This window comes from Dipodomys spectabilis, unplaced genomic scaffold, assembly GCF_019054845.1.
Source record: "Dipodomys spectabilis isolate Male_0828 unplaced genomic scaffold, ASM1905484v1 ptg000169l, whole genome shotgun sequence".
Classification (NCBI taxonomy): Eukaryota; Metazoa; Chordata; class Mammalia; order Rodentia; family Heteromyidae; genus Dipodomys; species Dipodomys spectabilis.
In genome coordinates this window covers 2,960,528-2,976,613 of record NW_024870846.1, presented here as the reverse complement: position 1 = coordinate 2,976,613, position 16,086 = coordinate 2,960,528, and positions in this window count along the sequence as shown.

Below are 16,086 nucleotides of genomic sequence, written 5' to 3'. Positions count from 1 at the left end.
TCTTCAGAAGACCAAGGCAGACATGAAATCCTCATGAGCCGTGAGGGGAAGGGGAGTGAACCATGGTGCTGAGCCTGGAGTCTTGGAATGATAGGACTGCACCACATTCCCACGGTGACCCAACTGCTTCGTGACTTACTGCCTCTGACTGCCGGTCTATGTATGTATCCTTTTTATCTCATTTTCCCTTCTATAACTTACACTTTAGAAAAGAAAGAGTTTTGGTCCTGTGTGTGTGTGTGTGTGTGTGTGTGTGTGTGTGTGTGTGTGTGCGTGTGTGCGTGCGTGCGTGTATGTGTGTGTTCTGGTCCTGGGTCAGAGCTTGGGTACCATTCCTGATCTTTTTTGCTGAACACTAATGTTCTACCTCTTGAACTAAAGTTCCACTTTTGGATTTTTGGTGCAAGTGAATTGGAGATGAGTCTCAGAGACTTCCCTGCCCAGGCTGGCTTTTAACTGCGGTTCCCGGAGCTCAGTTGCCTGAATAGCTAGGATTCCAGGTGTGAGCATGGATTGGATTTTGTTTTTTCAATCTGGAGGCAAGGTTTCATTATGCAGCCCTTGAACTCATGATTCTTCTTTCTCAGCTTCCAAATATTCAGACCACAGGAGTACACCAGTATGCCTATTAGCTTGGATTCAATTCTCATACTATCACAGTATTTACTGAAGAATTTCACATGACACAGATAAAGAAAACACTGAGCTAAATGTGAAATCCCTGCAATGGGCTTGCAGCATTATAGATTTGAAATAAATGAATGCCCTAGGAAAGCAGCCATCAGAAACAGAACGGAGCCGGGTGCTGGGGCTCACACCTGTAATCCTCTAGCTACTAAAGGCTGATCTGAGGTAACTCTGTGAGAGCCTTCAATAAACTACTCAAAAAAGCCAGATGTGGTGTGCTGTGGCTTAAGTGGAAGAGCACTCACCTTAAGGGGGAAAAAAAAAGCTCAGGGAATGTGCCTAAGCCCAGAGTTCAAGACCCAGGACCAGCAAAAAAAAAAAAAAAAAAGAAGAAGAAGAAGAAGAAAGGAAAGAAGAAAGGAAGACAAAAGGGAAGGAAGGAAAGAAGGAAGGAAGGAAGGAAGGAAGGAAGGAAGGAAGGAAGGAAGGAAGGAAAGAAGGAAGGAAGGAAAAGAAAGGAAGAAAGAAACAAAGAACAGAGAAAGGGAGGAGATATAGTGTGGAAATCACTTGACTCTAAGCACCCACTATGGATTTGCATTTCAACCATTTTCCAATAGTTTATTATCAATGATTCTTCAAAATCTACCCATGGAAATATTTATTGATGCCACTTCATACATTGGACTTTTTCACCTATATATATGTATATATATATATATGAATGTTTTATTGAATTCTATTTATCATGTAAGCATGCATCATTCTTTCAATGTAATCTGTTTTATTTGCACATATGCATATATTTCTATAGGTGTGTGGTTTTATGATTTCCAAGTACAATGATAATACATGTATAATAAGAGAGACTTTCAAAAATAGGACAATTTAAAGAAAATTTTAAAAACCATATATTGCAATCAGTAAATTAGTTGCGGTTAATAACATGTGTGTGTGCATATATGGAATGAAGCATTAGCAGTTTTGTAATCTGAAAGTCAAGTTAGATCTATTTTAAAATGAGTGAATATGCTCTAATTCTTAATTTCAGAATATCTTAGAGCAATAAGATAGAAATTGCTTTACCAGTCTGAATAGAAACAACCCAGGAAACTCACCCAAATGCAACCTGATGTTTATTGTTAGTTTGCATTACATTTTCTCAGAAGAAATATTGCTTTTAGGGGAACAAATCAGTATGTATAATAGGGAAAAAAGAACCTTAAGTTATTGCTCCTAACAGGTATTGAGCTGACAGGGAAAAGAGTATGAGATTCCTTTGCTTTTCCATCCTCTGGCATCTAGTAGCAAATCTGCAGATATGGAGAGTATCCTAGGCAACTTGACTCAGATTTACAAAATTACAATTTCAGAGAAAGGAGCCAGTCCTGGACCCACCAGGATGATTATAAAGTAGTTAACTATAGTTTAACCTAGAAATTAAGCAGAGTAAGGGAATGAGTAAGTAGGGGAGGAATGGGAGAAGGCTGGAAGGGCTGACATTGATAAAGGTAGATTGTATTCATTAGGTAATTTATTAAATGGCAACTTCTTTGTATAACCATTTAAAGATTAATAAAAGAAATCAAAGACACATTTTATAATGAAAGAAATGCTCAAATTTACAGTCTGTTCATTGCCTATGAAGTCAGTCCAGGTGAGGCTGTGTCTGCCTTCCTGGAGTAGAGATCAGTAATCTTATCTTCAAATCGAGTACCAGCAACAATCTTCTATAAAATTACAGTTAAGCATTGTACAATGAAGAGCAAAACTCTTCATGATTCTAGCAGAATATGATTATTCAAGATAAAATGATTGCTTTTTCTTCCATCGTTTTGAACCTCAGCTCAATGGAGAGCAACTTTGATTTCCTGAAAGTGTCTGGTTCAATATATTCTTTGAATCTGGGAAATTTTTACGAAACAAAATACTTGCATCTCAGTAGCCATCTCTTATTCCCTGATGAGCTATTTTTAAGTGAATAAACTACATTTCAATTCCTATTATTAAAAAGACATCTTGATTTTTAATTATGTAATGTAATTAAACTCAAAACTTCCTTTTGAACATATTTTAAATGTAATGAATATATAGGATGAAATAATAGACATTTAAATGTGAGTTGCAGAAGGAACAAATACAAGGTACATGGAGAAAGCATAATGTGATTTCTCCACCATTATCATGTAAAAATCAAGAAAAATGTTATAAACCAAAATGCAGTCAAACTGTGGTTGTTTTGATATATTTAATGCAAAGATATATTTTGAATTAAAAAATAAAATGTGAAAAATAAGTTTCTCAGATTATAAATGTAAAATTAAACTACTTTGAAGAAAAAAATATCCTTGATCTTAAATGTAAGTAATTAGCATCAAAATGCTTCTATAATCACAATACTCAATTCATTTGTCTCCAATTTTACTTGTACTGATTTTATCCTTTTACAGCTTTGCCTTCATAGTGATTGTCAGTAGCTAGGATCTTCTGCAGTTTTATAGTTAAAATCTCAGAAATAAACCTCAAAATTATTAAACTATGAGTAAACTTCTGCAAGTTGGTTATAGATTCACAGCCAAATGATCATGTGACCATACTTAAAGCAGTGAAATAGAACGTGATCGCCTTAGAAGAGACTCATCCAGTCATCACTTGGTATATTAGTTCTAGCTATTATTATCTCTAGACATGGACAGTAGACTCTACTCCTTAAATTACAGGAATTATAGGAAGGGAAAGGTGTTATTCCCAAATGAACACTTATTGCTACTGCGATGAGTTCCACAAATGCAAGCCCACTGATATTTATCTCACAAATACTGTGATCTTACCTAGCTATAGTTTTCATCCATTACATAAAATGATATTCAAAAACAATTCTATGTATATATCCATATTTGAAAGAAGAGGAGAAATAAATCTACAAATATATACAATACTTATTTCTGTCTCAGGAAAGAGATTTTACTTTCAAATCACCAGGACATTTCACCACAGAAAATAGTAATTAAAGAACTCTGAATCAATGGTTGGAGACTGTGGTAGCATTTTTAACAGAGTTCCCTTTTGACAATAATAACTATAATGTATGCTACCTGTCAATTTTGCCCAAGGAGACAGCAAGACCAGTGGTCATAGGCTGATCCTTGACCCTGTCAGCAAATGTTTATGCATGACTGCATGTATGTTCAAGGTCACAAGCTAAATTGTTAAGCAGTTCACTGTCTTCATATATAGATATGTAACTACCAAAGTTAGAAAAATACAATCTCCTATTAACATTAAAAAAAATTGTAGGGTGGGGCTGGGAAGGTGGCTCAGTGATAGAGCGCTTGCCTTGCATGCATGAGGCCCTGGGTTTGATTCCTCAGCACCACATAAGCAAAAAGAAAAAAAGCCGGAAGTGGCGCTGTGGCTCAAGCGGTAGAGCGCTAGCCTTGAGCTGAAGAACTGAGGGACAGCGTCCAGGCTCAGAGTTCAGGCACCACGACTGGACCACCCCCCCAAAAAAATGGTAGGGAGATATAAGTATTAAATAATTAAATATAGTATAGCAGAATTTCAAATCCAGGTTACCAAAATAACATATATTGATTTTAAAAAACCTAAACACTAATAATAGTACATGTGATTTCAAGTCACATGCAATATCACATTTAATTCATATTATATTATTACATGTAATTTATCATTTTCAAAAGAATATGAACTTAGTTTTGATAAGAAAGGTTAATGTAATTAAATCAAGATTTACTTTAAAAGCATATGTTGTAAATATCTTAAGTGTGGCAATCATTTATGTTTATTCATTCTAAAACGAACAAACCCCAAACAGAAATTATTTTCATATGGAGACAATATTATTTGGTATTCATATAATTTGAATACTATAGCATCAATGAAAATCATTTAAATCTACAACAAAGTCATTAAGTTTTAAAACAAATTAAAGGTGTGGTTTGAGAAAATTTCACCTATCAGTACCAATTTCCTTCATAGAAACAAAGTTTATATGTAGTAATTATTACAGCTATAACGTTCAGACAGAAACACTGCAATAAAATGAAGCTTTAAAAACATAAATTCTTCTCATTGAGAGGAATTCACACGCACATTCAGGCAGACAGATGATAAAGACGGACTGGAAACGGAGATGGACAGTTTATGCAGAAGCTTTGTAGTTAGATATATTTGCAAGCTGTGGTTTGGATATCCTAAGGATTCATGGACAATGACTTGGCCTCAAGGCTGTTTTTAGAGGTGACTAGACCGATCCATGGGACTCTACCTTCACCACTGCATTGATTAATCCACCGAGGAATTCATAGCCGCGTGGGCCATAGGCCCTCATTGGAGGAAGCAAGCCATGGGGTAAGTTTTGGATCTGCTCCCTTGTCTCACTGGGCACTCTGGTTGCCATGAGAAGAACAGTTTTCCTCCTCTGCTCTCTTCAGGATCTGCTTCACCACAGGCTCAACAGCAATGGAACCAACTGGCATGGACTGAAAGCTTGAAACCAGGAGTCAGAAGACCTATTTGATCTTTCAAAAAAGCAGACTAATGCATTAAACTAATGTCACTCATGTTTCTAGTATTTCTCTTATTCAAGAACACATGGCTAAGCTCAGTCTCATGAAGTTTTCACCTTCGTTTCCTTCTAAGACTCTTTCAGTGTGAGGTCTTACATTTAAATCTGTAATCCATTTTGAGTTGATTTTATGCATAATATTGGAGTCCAAATCCACTTTCTGACATATGGCTGCTCTCCTTTTGTGGCACGGATTGTTAAAGAGATTCTTCTGTTTTGTATCTTCTTGGCAGCTTTCTCAATAAGGAGATGAACATATGAATGGCATGCTTTAGTGACCTTCTATTTTATTCATTATTTATTATGTCTGGTTATTGCCAGCATTATAATATTTTAATTATTATGACTTGTAATGGGCAATGTTTAAAAATGGAGAAAATATTGGAAACTTTGTATTTGATAACTCCCCAAATATATTAGAAAATGCTATAAATTAATGGGAAATGCAACAAAAATAGGTTATTCTTTAACTGTCCAAACATTTATTTGAATAGACATTTATCAAAGAAAAATACAAATAGAGAACAGGTCCATCAAAATGCACTCAACATCACCAGTCATCTGAATGGGAAAGAACCATAAACCAGGAAATAGCCTGTGTTAGTAGCGATGTGGAAATATTTGAACCCTATGTACCACTAAGTAGTATTCTGAAACAAATCATTCACTATTAAAAAGTACTATTTTCTCCAAAAAATAAGGTAGTACACACACAAACTCACACACACACACACACACACACACACACACACACACACACACACGCATATTTGTATATATATTGAAAATAATTGAAATCAGCATCTCAAGACTACTGTATCTCTACTGCAATATTCATGGAGATATTATTTGCAGTATAACCTATATTTCTACCTATATATTAAAATTGTGGAAGTGATACAGAATAGAATAATCTTCCCTTTTAAACCATCAGGAATCCCTACCAAATGTGATAGCATAAAAGTATATACAGGATACACATTTCTTAGTGAAATAAGCCAGATACAGAAGGACAAATACCACATGAATCCATTTATATAGGTTGTATGTAAAACAGTCACATTAATAGAAATGGGAAATAGAATGGTGGTTGATAGGAAATGAGGTAGGGGAAATAGAAATTTATTGTTCAATGAATGAAAAATTCTACTTATGTGAAATGAATAATTTCTAGAGATTGGCTGTACAGTTGTGTGCTCAGAGTAAACAATCGAACTTAAAAATTAGTTATGAAGGTAGATTTCATTTTGGAAGTTCTCATCACCATTCTTGACAAGACTACAGTTACTAGAGCTCTGAAGAGAAAGAAGCTATGTAATTAAAATGACAGTAAATCGGAGGGCCAGGCCAAAGCTGAGTCATGGATCTCCTGAGAGCCAAGTGCTTTGGGGAATAGTTACCGAAAGCTTAAAAAGAATGTGTTACCATAATTACACTTTTTCCATCCACTTATAGTTACTTGAATGCAGGCCCAAAATATTACTTATGAAGGTTCGGGATGTCCCTAGTTGGTAGAAACAAATGAAAGAACAAAACCAGTTGAATATATTTTCCAGCTATTTTCGTATTCATATACACATGTGCACAAGCACATACAAATTTAAATTTAAAAAGGAATATAAGCATAAAGGTTATGGTCTTAATGAAGTCAGAACATACAAATGGCATACAATAAGAGCAAATGGAAACCTTGGTAGAGATAACAGAATAGAGATTTAAAATAAGACCATAACAATATTGTTAATAGAGTGTCTCTCATAACCTACCACACCTGTAACCACATCGGTTCAAAGGCAGCAATGATTGCACAGTGATCTGAAGATCAGTAAAATTCAGACATAGATGCTTTAGAATTAAAGCTAAAGTAATAGTAAGTGAACAAGAACTGAAAATTTCCTTGCTACCAAAGAAGGTATCTGAGATTAAGGGATCACTCTTATACAAAAGAAGTTACTATGTAAGTCAATATCCGATACAAAAGTTTAGTTAGTAACTGTGACAAAGAAGGAAAATTAGTGTGAAACAGAAACTCAAATAACCCAGATATTTATCAACTTAATGTTAAGTATTTTGATGAACATGGTAGATTCAGCACCTAGCAACCAATAGCACCAGGAGAGATGTAAACAAAGCTGTCTCCCAGGGATTCAAGTTTCAGAGCAGAGAGAAGAAGCAAATATTCAGAGGAAAGTTCAAACTGTGGGTGACTTTCTGCATTTCAAAGGCCACAATAATTCAGGATTAATAAAATGAAAGCAGGATGTTCAAAGCTGTATGTAATTGGAAACAGAGATGAGTCCTGAACCCTGGAGATGAGGTTTGTCTGTAGAAATTCACTGAAGCTGAACACAAAGTCCTGTTGGGATTTCCCAGATGGTCCCTAGGCACAATGGGCTGAGAAGGTAGCTTAGAGTAGGCCTGGAAAGAATCTTAATGCAAGCTTGAGTCTTCGGGTGATTCTGATATCTCAGTGCAGGTGCAGGAGTTCTCACAAAGGGAACAACCTGGAGCTGGTGGATGGGAATATGAGGCAAGAAACTGTAAAGGAATCCAGTGCCAGATCCTCTCCATGCTGCTGGGAAACTAAACTCATTCTAAGAAGTCTCTAAAGATGCAATACATTGTACCTCATCCAGAAGAAACCTGATGAGTTTTTAAAAATTAGAAATATTTGCACTTTGAATCCGCACTCACGTATCTCAGAATCTTTACTGCAGATCTATCACAAGAATCAGGGGTGCATTTTAAAAAATATTATTATAAATTGAAAGAGAAGGTGAGGGAAGAAGTTCTCCATGATGGTAGAATGTGTTTACAACCCGCAGTATGCACAACTTTAGCACGGAGACTTCAGAGAAAATGAATGATAAATATGTCTGCATAGAAGCATTTGAGTGAACTTTAGGATAATAATGTGAATACAGCTAAGGGCTGAACAGCATAATGTTTCTTGTGTAATGGAATGTGGGAATGAATCATGGGTATCTTCTTTGGACATGTACTTGTACAAATAAGCAAGGAACTGCTAAAGGCAATTCCTGTACAGGGAAGAGGAAAATAGAGTAGGAAGGAAAGGCTAACTTAAAGAGTAACCTAATAACCAAAGTTTTTGATAATGGTGCTAGCAGATTAAACATGATTTATTTTTAAAAACAAAATAAAACAAATATGGATATAATCTTATTTCAAAATGTGAATGTGTTATACTCATAAGCACAAAGTCTATAGGTTCATAACTAATTCAAAAAAGAAAGAGAAAAAAAAAACATACCGAGAACAAAAACACTGTATGTTAATTGAGGTGGCCATTAAAATACTATTAAATTGAGAGAGCAATTTTCCAGTCTAACCAAGCAGATTTAGATGAAGGAGGGGAGCTTTATTTTGAGAAGATGACCAGCTAATAACTGTGAAAAAAGGACAGTATCGAAATGCCATCATTTCACAAATGCAGCACTGAGGAAAGTATTGCCAATTAGTGTTCAGATAATTAAGTGAATGATTGATGGAGAATTGGACACTGGCGTAGCCTGAATTTCTTTTTAATTGCAAGGAAGAAGCTTAACTCTTAGAATGAGGATTCAGAACACCATCTTGATTAACTAGCCAACCTGAGCATGTTCCCTGGTGGACAACCCAATACCATGCATTATTTATTTTTTTTAATCCACTTGACCTTAGCCAAAAAGCCAACAAGTTTTCCTATTTTTTAAAAAAAATGTTATCATCATTCACATCCAGATTGGATACAATTTCTTAGGGCAAGAGGAAGTTATTTCTCTATTAATTTGCCATTCAGACAATGGAAGTAAAAGCTGACCAAATGAATTGTTATTAAGATAGCTATCATAACCCTCCAAAGATGATATTTACTTATCATCTTGCTAGTGTCACAATAATTACTTTTTATAGCTGATTTTGAGAGAAACCAAATTAACCCAGGCTAGAAATAATTGTAAACTCACTGAAATTATTAAATGAATGCTCTGTAGAAGAAATTCCACATTCAATAGTAGGTTGAAAATGGAAAGATCACAGATTTACTGAGAGGCAGAGAGTACATGATATCTCCTATATCTATGAAATCACTATCAGAGCTCTGTCACTGTTTCTTTGGAGGTTGATGATAAATGCTCATATCAGATTTCATCAGTTTTGTGTTAATACAGTTGCTATTTCAACAAGAAATAGAAGTTAAGCTAAAGGTCCTGAAAGAAATAAAGAGAGATGTCATCTGATCGGAATGTGGTAATGCACATTGTTTAATCTTAGCACGGGGGTGACCAGAACAAGGAGCTACTCTGAGTCAAAGGCTACTCTGCCCTATATAGTAGAACCACTGTCAACAAAAATTGATAACAAATACAACATCTTCCTATATTAAGTGCTTCTTTTTTTCTAAATCAATATATTAGTGACATTGTTGACTCTATACTACAACACTCAGCTTTAAGCAAAAAATAATTTATGGTATAAGCACTTGCTAATAACTCTAGAATGAACTTTATTTTTCTAGTGTTGGGGCTTAAACTCAGGGACTTGAACTGAGGGCCTTGAGCTGTTCCTAGTTGGTTGCAGCCTGGGACTTAATTCCTTCACTCAAACATTTTTTTTCTGCATAACCAGAGGTGGAGTCTTGCCTGCTTGTCTGCCATCTTCCATATCTCAGCTTCCTGAGAAGCTAGGCTTGCAGGCATGAATCACTGCTGCTGAGCTCAGAATGAACTTAATAATAATATGATCAGACATCTATGTGAATAATTATTTTGAACTAAAATATAATCAAAGAGGAAGTGTTTAGTTTTTTAAAACTTAATTGTATAAGAGACACACATACAGTCTTTTGGGGGCAGTGCAGCTCATGTTATGGGCTTGATTTCTTCACACAGGTGGAGTGTGCAAGATGAAGAACTGATTTCCAAGGCATCTTAATGATGCTTCTTTAACAACTCCCATTCACTACCTCCAAGCATTACAATGGCAGATCCTCTGCAGAGGACCCTTTCCAGTCCTGTCTGAATACAGATGCTTCTTAACAAACTAGGAACAAGTTTTGCTTTGTGATTATATATATATATATCGGGGTGATTCTGTTTCTTATGTGTTGCCAAAGAGAGAGAAGTTAGAGGCAGAAGATGAATTGGGAGAAACACGGGAAGGAGCGAGGAAAGGTAGAAGGATGGAAAGAAGAAGAGAGGGAAGAAGGGAAGGAAGGAGGAGAGAAAGGAAGGGATGGAAGGCAGGCAGGCAGGCAGGCAGGAAGGAAGGAAGGAAGGAAAGAAGGAAGGAAGGAAGGAAAAAGGAAGGAAGGAAGGAAGAGAGGAAAGCAAAGAGAGTAAAGGAAGAAAAAAAGGACGGAAAAAAAGAGAGAAGGAAGGAAGGAGGAGGATGGAGAGAGGGAGGGAAGGAGGAAAGAAAGAAGGATGGATGGAAGGAAGGGAGGGAGGGAGGGAGGGAGGGAGGGAGGAAGGGAGGGAGGGAGGGAGGGAGGGAGGGAGGGAGGGAAGTCAGGAAAAGACTGAATGAAGGACAGAAGTTCAGAAGATTAAGGAGACAAGAACAATAATTTTATTTATTATAAGAACAATAATTTTAAATAAAGAATATTTCATCACTGAAATTTTGGACTGACTGCAAGCAAACACACTTTCCCACTGCCTTACTAAGTAAGATTTCCATTTTGTGAGCACATCGTCTTGCTCAGTGATAATTGACAGCTGACATTTGTGCCAATCTTTTGTAAATCGGGGGTAAGAGCAGCTTTTGATTTTACTTGGTTTTTGATTGATGTACAACATAAAACTGAAGTTAAACAAAACAACAGCTGAGCGTGTCCGGCTTCAGCACTATGCCAGCTGTTCCTGTCCCAGCGGTCAAAGAAGCTGCTGGGAGCAGGGAGGCAGCATGCTGACCCCTGGCCGCTGGCAGGCTTCAGGACGGGTATCCAGCACAAGCAGAAGAAGCTCCTGGTGAGGCCTGCGTGTCCTGCGCAGGCGCGGTGGGAACTGGCGCATCAGACTGGACTTCATGATCGCAATGAATTTATACTCTTTTCCTTTCTTATTACCTTTACTACCAAAATGGCATCTGCCCCAAATCTAAATGCCCTAACTGTCCCACAAGGAAAACAGGTGCCCCTTACAAGAAAACTGTGCTATGGGCCCCTTTCGATGTGAATTCTCTTATCCTTGGACATTCAATTCAAAGACAGCGATGCAAATGATTTAAAAAACAAACACACACAGATTTCTGAGGGTCTTTCCAATGTTTTTCCAACGGATTCACATATGACACTATATTTATCATTGCCACTATGACATAAAAGAGGCAGGATGGAAGGGTTTTATTACCCTCTGGATAGAAGCCAGTTGAGTTAGTCAGGCTTTGGAAAGATTAAAGAACAAACATCAAGATTAAGGTCAAACATCAAGGAAGCACCAGGAAGAGAACTTGAAGACTTGTGACTGTATAACACCCCTTACTGCATGCCACAAGAAAGAATCAATTCCTGCCTTTCAAAGATCTTAATAGAATAGCTTGTGAATAGCAGCTCTAGTCTCTCTGGGTATGGGTATTCCTTATGGGATTGTAGTAATTGCATAGAAAGTCAACAAGAGCAGCAGAAATAGCTCTAGCGATGCAGAGCTGTGGATTCAGAGGTCGATACATAGATTAAGTACTTAAAGGCAATTACTTATAATAATGAATATTCTTTAAAAATTGATCCAAAGCAGTTTTGCATAATATAGATCAGTACCTGCCATGCAGAAATTCTGGAATAGATTAAGAAGAAAACAAAGTTCCTGTGAATGGCAATTACAATTTCTTTTACTTCCAAATTGGGAGTAAAAAATCTAAAAAATTATGATTGGAATATGAAATTGATTTCTTGAGAGTCAAGGGTGGATTCTGAATGTACGACTTCCCCAAAGTCACACTGACCACAGCCCCTGGGCGCTATGAGTATGCTATTATCTCCTGACTAGAAATGAGGGGAAAACATTCTGTACTTGACCTTCCTGTTTGCAGAAAATTAGAGTCACGATGAATTAAACATCAGACTGTTTAGCATTTTTATCTCATGTTTATAGCTACAGCATATTCAATGTCAAATTATCTTCACAGTTATATTCAATGTAGATCCTGTCTTTTTGTATCAAGTTTTGAATACAGTATCATAGATGAGTACCCACATTTCAATAGTCCACTTGTATACAAATGTTTCCAAACTAACTCATTCAACAACGATACAGGGTACTCCAGCTAAACCTCATGAAAATGCGTTTAATCAATGAACAGACTGCCAAGACTGATAGGAAGCATAAATGTCACTTCAAAAAAGCATGGAATGAAAGAATAAAATAGAAAATTTTTGACAAACTGTGTGGTCATTATTACTTGGAATGAGTAAGAGTGCAACTAAATCATCACTTGTGTGTGGTATGGCATGGGATCTCTCTAGCTTTAGAGCTCTGAGTTGGTATACCCGGGACAAACCACTCTTGATAGACTGTCAGAGGGCAGGAGTCTGCTTTGTAGCCAGGCTGATTTCAGACTCACAAACTGATTCCACCTCCCAAGGCTGAGAACCACAGACATAGACTCACCACAGCTGGAGTAAATCTGTATTCTTCAAGCTATCTGGCCTTTAGTCTGGCAGGTTCAAGAGATGAGCAGCCAGGGGAGAATTCTCTTCCTACAAGAACAAGCCATGAGCACACCATTCGTTCAGTTTCCTGGGGGACAAACAAGCTGGAAAAAGTCCCCAATGGTGGTCTCTGGATGACTTGGTGAAGGTCTAGACAAGGCATGAGGAGAGGCTGGAGCTCAGTGGACAGAAGGGACATCAGCCACACTCTTGATGCTCACGTATCTCTCAGGGGCTCGGGAAATGAGAAGCAGATAGTCTGTAGTTGCCGGACTTGTGGAGGCATAGGCTTTGGAGGGCCCTCCCGCACTCCAATATTCCCACTTGGAATATATAATTTCCTTCACAATTACATGGAAATGCAGCCTATCAGACAAATTTAGTGTTTGCCCCGCCACTGCTAAGCCATGAAACTGTCCTATCTCCAACATTTAAGCTGGCTTTCCAACACCAGATTCACCTTCCAGGTTTCCACTTAACACAAGCAGTAAAGCACGCTGGAATTAAGAATTTTCTTCAGTCTCTTGTATGGCCTCTATTGGGTCAGTGTAGAGATGACATACACATCTGCCGTACTTCTTTAACTACATATCCAAAAGTCTTATCTTCCTGTCATCTGAACATTTAGAGGAGGCCTTTCAATAAAGAAAAGAAAAAAGAAGGCAAAAAATTAACATGCATTGAATATATAGTTTAATAAATACACAGTTCACTTCTGTTATAAGAGAGAAGATGAATAATACTACTGCCTATAAAATACATTATCAGAATAAATTAATCTCTTTTTTGCCTCTGAATAAAGTCAAGAAGGATTAGCAAACAATATCTATTTAGGGGCTGGGAGGGTGGCTCAGTGGTAGAATACTTGCCTTGCATGCTTGAGGCCCTGGGTTTGATTCCTCAGCACCACATAAGAAAAAAGCGGGAAGTGGCACTGTGGCTCAAGTGGTAGAGCACTAGCCTTGAGCTGAAGAGCTGAGGGACAGCGCCCAGGCCCAGAGTTCAGGCCCCACGACCGGACCCAAAAAATAAAAATAAATAAATAAAAAATAAAAAAATCTATTTAAAACAGTAAATGTTTAGTGATTTTTTTTTGCTCAATAATACCACTAATCTGATTTCTTTGAAGAAGATAACTAAAATAATTTTTGCATCATCTTATACTAAACTTAACTAATAATTTTGTGTAATATTACCTCACTGAATCATTTACTATCTTAGATCTTAATTTTTTTGCTACTTACTTTATAAAATTCTCCAGAAATAACCCCATTTGTCAATGAAACATAAAAAGAAAGACAAATAAGAAAGATATGCTAAATATTATGTGTACTGAGGAATCAGTAAGGAAGAGAGTCTAAAGTCAAGGGAGAATGTAGTTAAAATACACTGCAAAATTAAGAAGGGGGGAGGGGGTGGGATTGGGAAGGATGGGTAGAAATTTTGACAGGGTGATATTGGTCAAGTGGGACATATTCATAAAGTTCTTTGCTGGTAGCTTTAGTGTGGTCTTGTTTGTGATCATTTGGGTAAATGCCCAAAAGTAGGATTGCTGAGTCATAGGGGAGCTCTATGTGGAGTCTTTTGGGGAACCTCCATACTACTTTCCAAAGTGGTTGAACAAGTTTACACTCCCATCAACAATGCAGTAGGGTTCCCTTCTGTTCAAATCCCCTCCAGCATCTGTTGTTATTAGAGTTCTTGATGATAGCCATTCTAACTGGGGTGAGGTGGTATCTCAATGTTGTTTTGATTTGCATTTCTTTTATGGATGGCTAGGGAGGTTGAGCATTTCTTCATATGTCTATTGGCCATCCTTCTTTCCTCTTCAGAGAAATTTCTCTGTAAGTCTTTAGCCCACTTATTTATAGGGCAGTTGTTTCTTTGAGGATTTGTTGTTGGGGGATTTAATTTTTTGAGTTCCAGGTATATTTTATATATAAGACCCTTATCTGTTGTATGGCTAATGAAGATCTTCTCCCAATCTGTGGGCTTTCTATTGATCTTGCTAGCTATGTCCTTTGCCATGCAGAAGCTCTGCAATTTCATGCAATCCCATTTGTCCAACCTTTCTGTGATTTGTTGTGTTTCTGGGTCTCTATTAAGAAAATTCCATCCTGTAATGTCTTCAGGGTGATTACTTTGACTCCAAGGTCTTTGATCCATTTGGAGTTGATATGTTTATTGTAGCATTATTTACCATAGCTAAGATATGGAACCAACCCAGAAGCTGCTCAATAGATGAATGGACCAAGAAAATGTTGTGTATATACACAATGGAATTCTATACCTCCATCAGGAAGAATGGTATTGCCCCATTTGTTAAGAAATGGAAAGACTTGGAAACAATTATATTAAGTGACGTAAGCCAGGCCCAAAGAAACATAGGTCCTATGCTTTCCCTTATCTTCAATAACTAGTATATGTCTGAGACAACCAGAAACAGTCAGATAAGTTGATGTTAGATAAGGACTCAAATGGTTTTTCTTTCTTGCTATTGTTTCTAACATATTTATAAGATGATTTCTTTGTTGCATTTTATGTCCCTCCCCCATGGTATAACCCCTGTTTTCACTGTATTTGATATTGGTATAATTCGTGGAGGGGAAGGAAATAAAACATTGTTTAAATAGGGATACAGGTTGACCCATTGCAACAATGAAATGTACAAGATGTTATGTCCAAAACGAACTTTACAACTTTGGCAGGATGGGAGTGGGGTATTGGAGGGCAGAGATGGTAAGGGGAAACAAAGGAGGAGGCAACAATGCTTGATAAGAAATGTACTCATTACCTTGCTCATGTAATTGTAACCACTCTGTACGGTATTTTCACACACAAAAATACTTATTAATAAAAAAAAAGTTCTTTGCTGAATGACTCCTCCTTCTTGCACAACTATTTAAAGATGACAAAAACATACGAAAAATAAATCATTGTAAGTTGATTTCTTCACAATCAATCACTTGATGATTTTATTCAGGAGCACATATAGTTATGTTAAATATTGTTTTGCAGAGTAGACCCCGAGATAGACCACTGTCTTTGTTCGGTTCTCCCTCACATTGTTTGAATGCCATTCAGCATACCATGGTTTTAAGAGTGCTCACAAGTGTCCAAAGAAGGATAAACTACAATTAGTGTGCTCGGGATCTGTGCAAATGTGTACAAAAGTAAGTAATTTCTACCTGGTAATTTCAAACAGAGTAGAGGGTATGCTCTC